Source organism: Hippopotamus amphibius, chromosome 1 (assembly GCF_030028045.1).
Source record: "Hippopotamus amphibius kiboko isolate mHipAmp2 chromosome 1, mHipAmp2.hap2, whole genome shotgun sequence".
NCBI classification, from domain to species: Eukaryota; Metazoa; Chordata; class Mammalia; order Artiodactyla; family Hippopotamidae; genus Hippopotamus; species Hippopotamus amphibius.
This window is the reverse complement of record NC_080186.1, coordinates 177,132,934-177,139,787: the sequence shown is the minus strand read 5'-3', so window position 1 is coordinate 177,139,787 and position 6,854 is coordinate 177,132,934.

The following is a 6,854-nucleotide window of genomic DNA, read 5'->3' as shown; positions in this document are numbered from 1 at the left end:
CTCTCAGATTACCAGCTTCCAGGCTGATCTGGTACCATTTATTTTTTTATTTTATTTTATTTTATTTTATTTTATTTTATTTTATTTTTTTTGGGGGGGGGTACATCAGGTTCAATCATCTGTTTTTATACACATATCCCCGTATTCCCTCCCTTCCTTGACTCCCGCCCCTCAAGTCCCCCCCACCCTCCCTGCCCCAGTCCTCTAAGGCATCTTCCATCCTCGAGTTGGACTCCCTTTGTTATACAACAACTTCCCACTGACTATTTTACAGTTGGTAATATATATATATGTCTGTGCTACTCTCTCGCTTCGTCTGAGCTTCCCCTTCACCCCCCGCCCCCTCCCATACCTCGAGTTCTCCAGTCCATTCTCTGTATCTGCATCCTTATTCTTGTCACTGAGTTCATCAGTACCATTTTTAGATTCCGTATATGTGAGTTAGCATACAATATTTGTCCTTCTCTTTCTGACTTACTCCACTCTGTATGACAGATTGTAGTTCTATCCACCTCATTACATATAGCTCCATCTCGTCCCTTTTTATAGCTGAGTAATATTCCATTGTATATATATGCCACATCTTCTGTATCCATTCATTTGTGGATGGGCATTTAGGTTGCTTCCATGTCCAGGCTATTGTAAATAGGGCTGCAATAAACATTATGGTACAAATTTCTTTTGGGATTATGGTTTTCTTTGGGTATATGCCCAGTAGTGGGATTACTGGATCATATGGTAGTTCTATTTGTAGTTTTTTAAGGAACCTCCAAATTGTTTTCCATAGTGGCTGTACCAACTTACAGTCCCACCAACAGTGTAGGAGAGTTCCCTTTTCTCCACACCCTCTCCAACATTTGTGGTTTCCAGACTTTGTGATGATGGCCATTCTGACTGGTGTGAGGTGATACCTCATTGTGGCTTTGACTTGCATTTCTCTGATGATGAGTGATGTTGAGCATCTTTTCATGTGTTTGTTGGCCATCTGTATGTCTTCTTTGGAGAAATGTCTATTTAGGTCTTCTGCCCATTTGTGGATTGGGTTATTTGCTTTTTTGGTATTAAGCTTCATGAGCTGCTTGTATATTTTGGAGGTTAATCCTTTGTCCGTTGTTTCATAGGCAATTATTTTTTCCCATTCTGAGGGTTGCCTTTTAGTCTTGTTTATGGTTTCTTTTGCTGTGCAAAAGCTTTGAAGTTTCATGAGGTCCCATTCGTTTATTCTTGATTTGATTTCCCTGATTCTAGGAGGTGGATCAAAAAGGATGTTGCTTTGATGTGTGTCATAGAGTGTTCTGCCTATGTTTTCCTCGAGGAGTTTTATAGTGTCTGGCCTTACATGTAGGTCTTTAATCCATTTGGAGTTTATTTTTGTGTATGGTATTAGGAAGTGTTCTAATTTCATTCTTTTACATGTAGCTGTCCAATGTTCCCAGCACCACTTATGGAAGAGGCTGTCTTTTTTCCATTGTATACTCGTGCCTCCTTTGTCAAAGATAAGGTGCCCATATGTGTTTGGGCTTACATCTGAGTTCTCTATTCTATTCCATTGATCTTCCTTTCTATTTTTGTGCCAGTACCATACTGTCTTGATCACTATGGCCTTGTAGTATAGTTTGAAGTCAGGAAGCCTGATTCCACCAACTTCATTTTTCCTTCTCAAGATTGCTTTGGCTATTCAGGGTCTTTTGCATTTCCATACAAATCGTAAGATTTCTTGCTCTAGTTCTGTGAAAAATGCCATTGGTAATTTGATCGGGATTGCATTGAATCTGTAAATTGCTTTGGGTAGTACAGACATTTTCACGATGTTGATTCTTCCAATCCAGGAACATGGTATGTCTCTCCATCTGTTTGTGTCGTCTTTGATTTCTTTCATCAATGTCTTAAAGTTTTCTGCATACAGATCTTTTGCCTCCTTAGGCAGGTTTATTCCTAGGTATTTTATTCTTTTTGTTGCAATGGTGAATGGGAGAGTTTCCTTCATTTCTCTTTCTGCTCTTCCGTTGTTAGTGTATAGGAATGCAAGAGATTTCTGTGCATTAATTTTGTATCCTGCTACTTTACTAAACTCATCAATTAGTGCTAGCAGTTTTCTGGTAGAGTCTTTAGGGTTTTCTATATATAATATCATGTCATCTGCAAAGAGTGACAATTTTACTTCTTCTTTTCCAATTTGGATTCCTTTGATTTCTTTTTCTTCTCTGATTGCTGTGGCTAAAACTTCCAAAACTGTGTTGAATAATAATGGTGAGAGTGGACACCCTTGTCTTCTTCCTGTTCTTAGAGGGAATTCTTCCAGTTTTTCCCCATTGAGAACGATGCTGGCTTTTGGTTTTTCATATATGGCTTTTATTATGTTGAGGTAATTTCCTTCTATGCCCATTTTCTGGAGAGCTTTTATCATAAATGGGTGTTGAACTTTGTCAAAAGCTTTTTCTACATCTATTGAAATGATCATATGGTTTTTATCCTTCAAGTTGTTGATATGATGTATCACGTTGATTGATTTGCGTATATTGAAGAATCCTTGCATCCCAGGGATAAACCCCACTTGATCATGGTGTATGATATTTTAATGTGCTGTTGGAGTCTGTTCGCTAGTATTTTGTTGAGGATTTTTGCATCTATATTCATCAGTGATATTGGTCTGTAGTTTTCTTTTTTTGTGACATCTTTGCTTGGTTTTGGTATCAGGGTGATGGTGGCCTCATAGAATGAGTTTGGGAGTGCTCTGCCTTCTGCAATATTTTGGAAGAGTTTGAGAAGGATAGGTGTTAACTCTTCTCGAAATGTTTGATAGAATTCGCCCGTGAACCCATCTGGTCCTGGGCTTTTGTGTGTTGGGAGATTTTGAATCACTGCCTCAATTTCCGTACTTGTGATTGGTCTGTTCATGGTTTCTATTTCTTCCTGGTTGAGTCTTGGAAGATTGTATTTTTCTAAGAATTGATCCATTTCTTCCAGGTTATCCAATTTATTGGCATATGGTTGCTTGTAGTAGTCTCTCATGATGTTTTGTATTTCTGAGGTGTCCGTTGTTACTTCTCCTTTTTCATTTCTAATTCTGTTGATTTGCATCTTCTCCCTTTTTTTCTTGATGAGTCTGGCTAATGGTTTATCAATTTTGTTAATCTTCTCAAAGAACCAGCTTTTAGTTTTATTTATTTTTCTTATGGTTTCTTTCCTTTCTTTTTCATTTATTTCTGCTCTGATCTTTATGATTTCTTTCCTTCTGCTCACTTTGGGGTTTCTTTGTTCTTCTTTCTCTAGTTGTTTTAGGTGTAAGGTTAGGTTGTTTCTTCGATCATTTTCTTGTTTCTTAAGGTAGGACTGGATTGCTATAAACGTCCCTCTTAGAACTGCTTTTGCTGCATCCCATAGGTTTTGGGTTGTTGTGTTTTCGTTGTCATTTCTTTCTAGATATTTTTTGATTTCCTCTTTGATTTCTTTAGTGATTCCTTGGTTGTTTAAGAGTGAATTGTTTAGCCTCCATGTGTTTGTAATTTTTGCAGTTTTTTTCCTGTAATTGATATCTAGTCTCATGGCGTTGTGGTCTGAGAAGATGCTTGATATGATTTCAATTTTCTTGAATTTGCTGAGGTTTGATTTGTGACCCAAGATGTGATCTATCCTGGAAAATGTTCCGTGTGCACTTGAGAAGAAAGTGTAGTCTGTCGTTTTTGGATGGAATGTCCTATAAATATCAATGAAGTCGAGATGGTCTAATGTGTCATTTAAAGCTTGTGTGTCTTTGTTTATTTTCTGTTTGGATGATCTGTCCATTGATGTAAGTGGGGTGTTCAAGTCTCCCACTATTATTGTGTTCCTGTCGATGTCCCCTTTTATAGCTGTTAGCATTTGCCTTATGTATTGAGGTGCTCCTCTATTGGGGGCATAGATATTTACCATTGTGATATGTTCTTCTTGAATGGATCCCTTGATCATTATGTAGTGTCCTTCCTTGTCTCTTGTAATAGTCTTTACTTTCAAGTCTAATTTGTCTGATGTGAGTATTGCTACTCCAGCTTTCTTTTGACTTCCATTTGCATGGAATATCTTTTTTCATCCCTTTACTTTCAGTCTATATGTATCCCTTGGTCTGAAGTGGGTTTCTTGTAGGCAGCATATAGAAGGGTCTTGTTTTTGGATCCATTCAGCCACTCTGTGTCTTTTGGTTGGAGCATTTAATCCATTGACATTTAAAGTGATTATTGACATGTGTGTTCCAATGACCATTTTCTGAATTGTTTTGGGTTTGTATTTGTAGGTGTTTTCCTTTTCTTGTGTTTCCTACTTAGAGAAGTTCCTTTAGCACTTGTTGTAAGGCTGGTTTGGTGGTGCTGAATTCTCTTAACTTTTGCTTGTCTGGAAAGCTTTTGACTTCTCTGTCAAATCAGAATGAGATTCTTGCTGGGTAGAGTATTCTTGGCTGTAGGTTTCTCTCTTTCAGGACTTTCAGTATATCCTGCCATTCCCTTCTGGCCTGCAGAGTTTCTGTAGAAAGGTCAGCTGTTATCCTGATGGGTTTTCCCTTATATGTTGTTTGTTGCTTTTCTCTTGCTGCTTTTAATATTTTTTCTTTGTGTTTAATTGTCGTTAGTTTGATTGATATATGTCTTGGTGTATTTCTCCTTGGGTTTATTCTGTATGGGACTCTCTGTGCTTCTTGGACTTGGTGAATTATTTCCTTTCCCATGTTGGGGAAGTTTTCCACTAGAACCTCTTCAAATATTTTCTCAGACCCTTTCTTGTTTTCTTCTTCTTCTGGGATGCCTATAATTCGAATGTTGGTACGTTTAAGGTTATCACTGAGGTCTCTGAGACTGTCTTCTAATCTTTTTATTGTTTTTTCTTTTTCCTGCTCTGTGGCAGTTATTTCCCCCATTCTATCTTCCAACTCACTTATTCGTTCTTCTGCCTCAGTCATTCTGCTGGTTATAGCATCCAGAGTATTTTTAATTTCAGTTATTTTGTTATCCATTGCTGTTTGTTTTTCTGAGTTCTTATGAACTGTTTCTTGTACTTTCTCTATTTTGTTATCGAGATTTTGTATCATTTTTACTATCATTACTCTAAATTCTTTTTCAGGCATTTTTCCTATTTCCTCTTCATTTATTTGGTCTTGTGGGTTTTTTTCCTGCTCCTTTGCCTGCGTGGTGTTTCTTTGTTTCCTCATGGTTGTCCAAACTTTTGGGGTTACTTGTCCTGGCAATAGAGGTGTTTATAGAAGACTGTCCAAGCCTCAGACTAATGTCCAAGTATTGGATTAAACGAATATTAAGTCTAGGAAACACATACATATATAAGACACACAATTACTGAATCCGTTAGGACATAAGGCTCTAGAAAGACCTGACAGAACCCCAGTGTGCTATCAGATATTCAAAGAGAAACCCAACAGAAATTGACAGCTGAAACAGAACAAATCAGAGACAAAAGCAAAAGCAAACAAACAGCAAATAACACCCTACACCTACAAACATCAATCCAGGGAGATTTTGTAAGCTAGGATCAAATATAGAAAAGAGCCGGAGTACCACCAGAGAGAATGGAGATTCTCAGAATGCAATTAGACAACTGTACTAAGAACTAAGATAAAGACAAAAGCCTAATATTAAATACCAAGGCAGTGCGTCATCTGGAGAATAGAGCAAGGAGTCTGAGCAGACCGATAGTGTTGCTTATAAGTATGTTAAGATAAAATAAACTTAAAAAGGCTGGAAGAAAGGGGAACAGAAGAGTGTCTGTGGTTGGAAATATGCAAATAAAAAGAAAGGAATAGAAATATATAAAAAATAGGGATGAAAGGAAAGTATGAGAGATATTTTGTCCGTACTACCAAAAACTTAGCTAGATATAGAAGTATATAAAAAGGCAAAAAAAAAAAAAAAAAAGAATAAAATATATCATTAAAAAATTATGTTATAAAACTTGTAGATCCCTTAGGGCTAAGATCATATTTAATAAATCAAAAAATTAAAAAAAAATAAGAAAAAATAGAAGAATAAAAAATATCATTAAAAAATTATGTTATAAAACTTGTAGGTCCCTTAGGGCTAAGATCATATTTAATAAATCCAAAAAAAAAAAAAAATCCAGAACTGATCCCAGAATGGACCAGTTCAATAGGTATTGATACTACTATTTCTGTTTCCTTAGCGTCTCAGCTATAAGTGTCCTTCTCCTTGCCTTGGGTTTTTTTTGCGTTATTCTGTGACCAGCAGAGGTTCCTTTATTGTTCGTCGGTAAGCGTTGGTGTGTGGGGAGGGAGAGGGTACAATAGTGGCTCCTTCTCCTGGGAGTGAGTGAGCAGTGGCGCACTGTTGTTTCAGTCAGGCTTGGAGGTGCCTGCTGCAGAGGGCGCTGGTGGCTCAGGCGCAAACAGAAAGTCTCAGAGTTGGACCTGTCTCGGGGTTTTATTCTTATTGATGCTGTTGTTCTTTTTTTTTTTTTTTTTCCTCTGGGCAGCCTCCCTGCTGCTGGCATTGCAAGGGGTTTTAATCTAGCCCCGCCCGAGTGCCTGAGGGTGCTTGTTATCCCTGGGCGCCTTAGGTGGCCCGCAGGGCGTCTCTCCACTGCCTGTTGCAGAGGCACGGAAAGAGAGGGAGAGGCTAGGCGCGCGGCTCCTCCCCCCTGCCCGTGAGCCTGCAGTCTCCAGCCGCCATCATGGCCGGGCAGCTCGCAGGGACGGGCACCCCTCTCCGCGGACCTCCTCCCTCCTGTGCTCTCGGTCCGTCACCCTACCGGCAACAATGTTTCTCACCCTGAACCAGCTCTCCGGTTCCCACGCTCCCGCTCCTGGACCCTCCATTCAGCCGCGGATCAATGTCTTGGTCCGGGAACACTGAGCT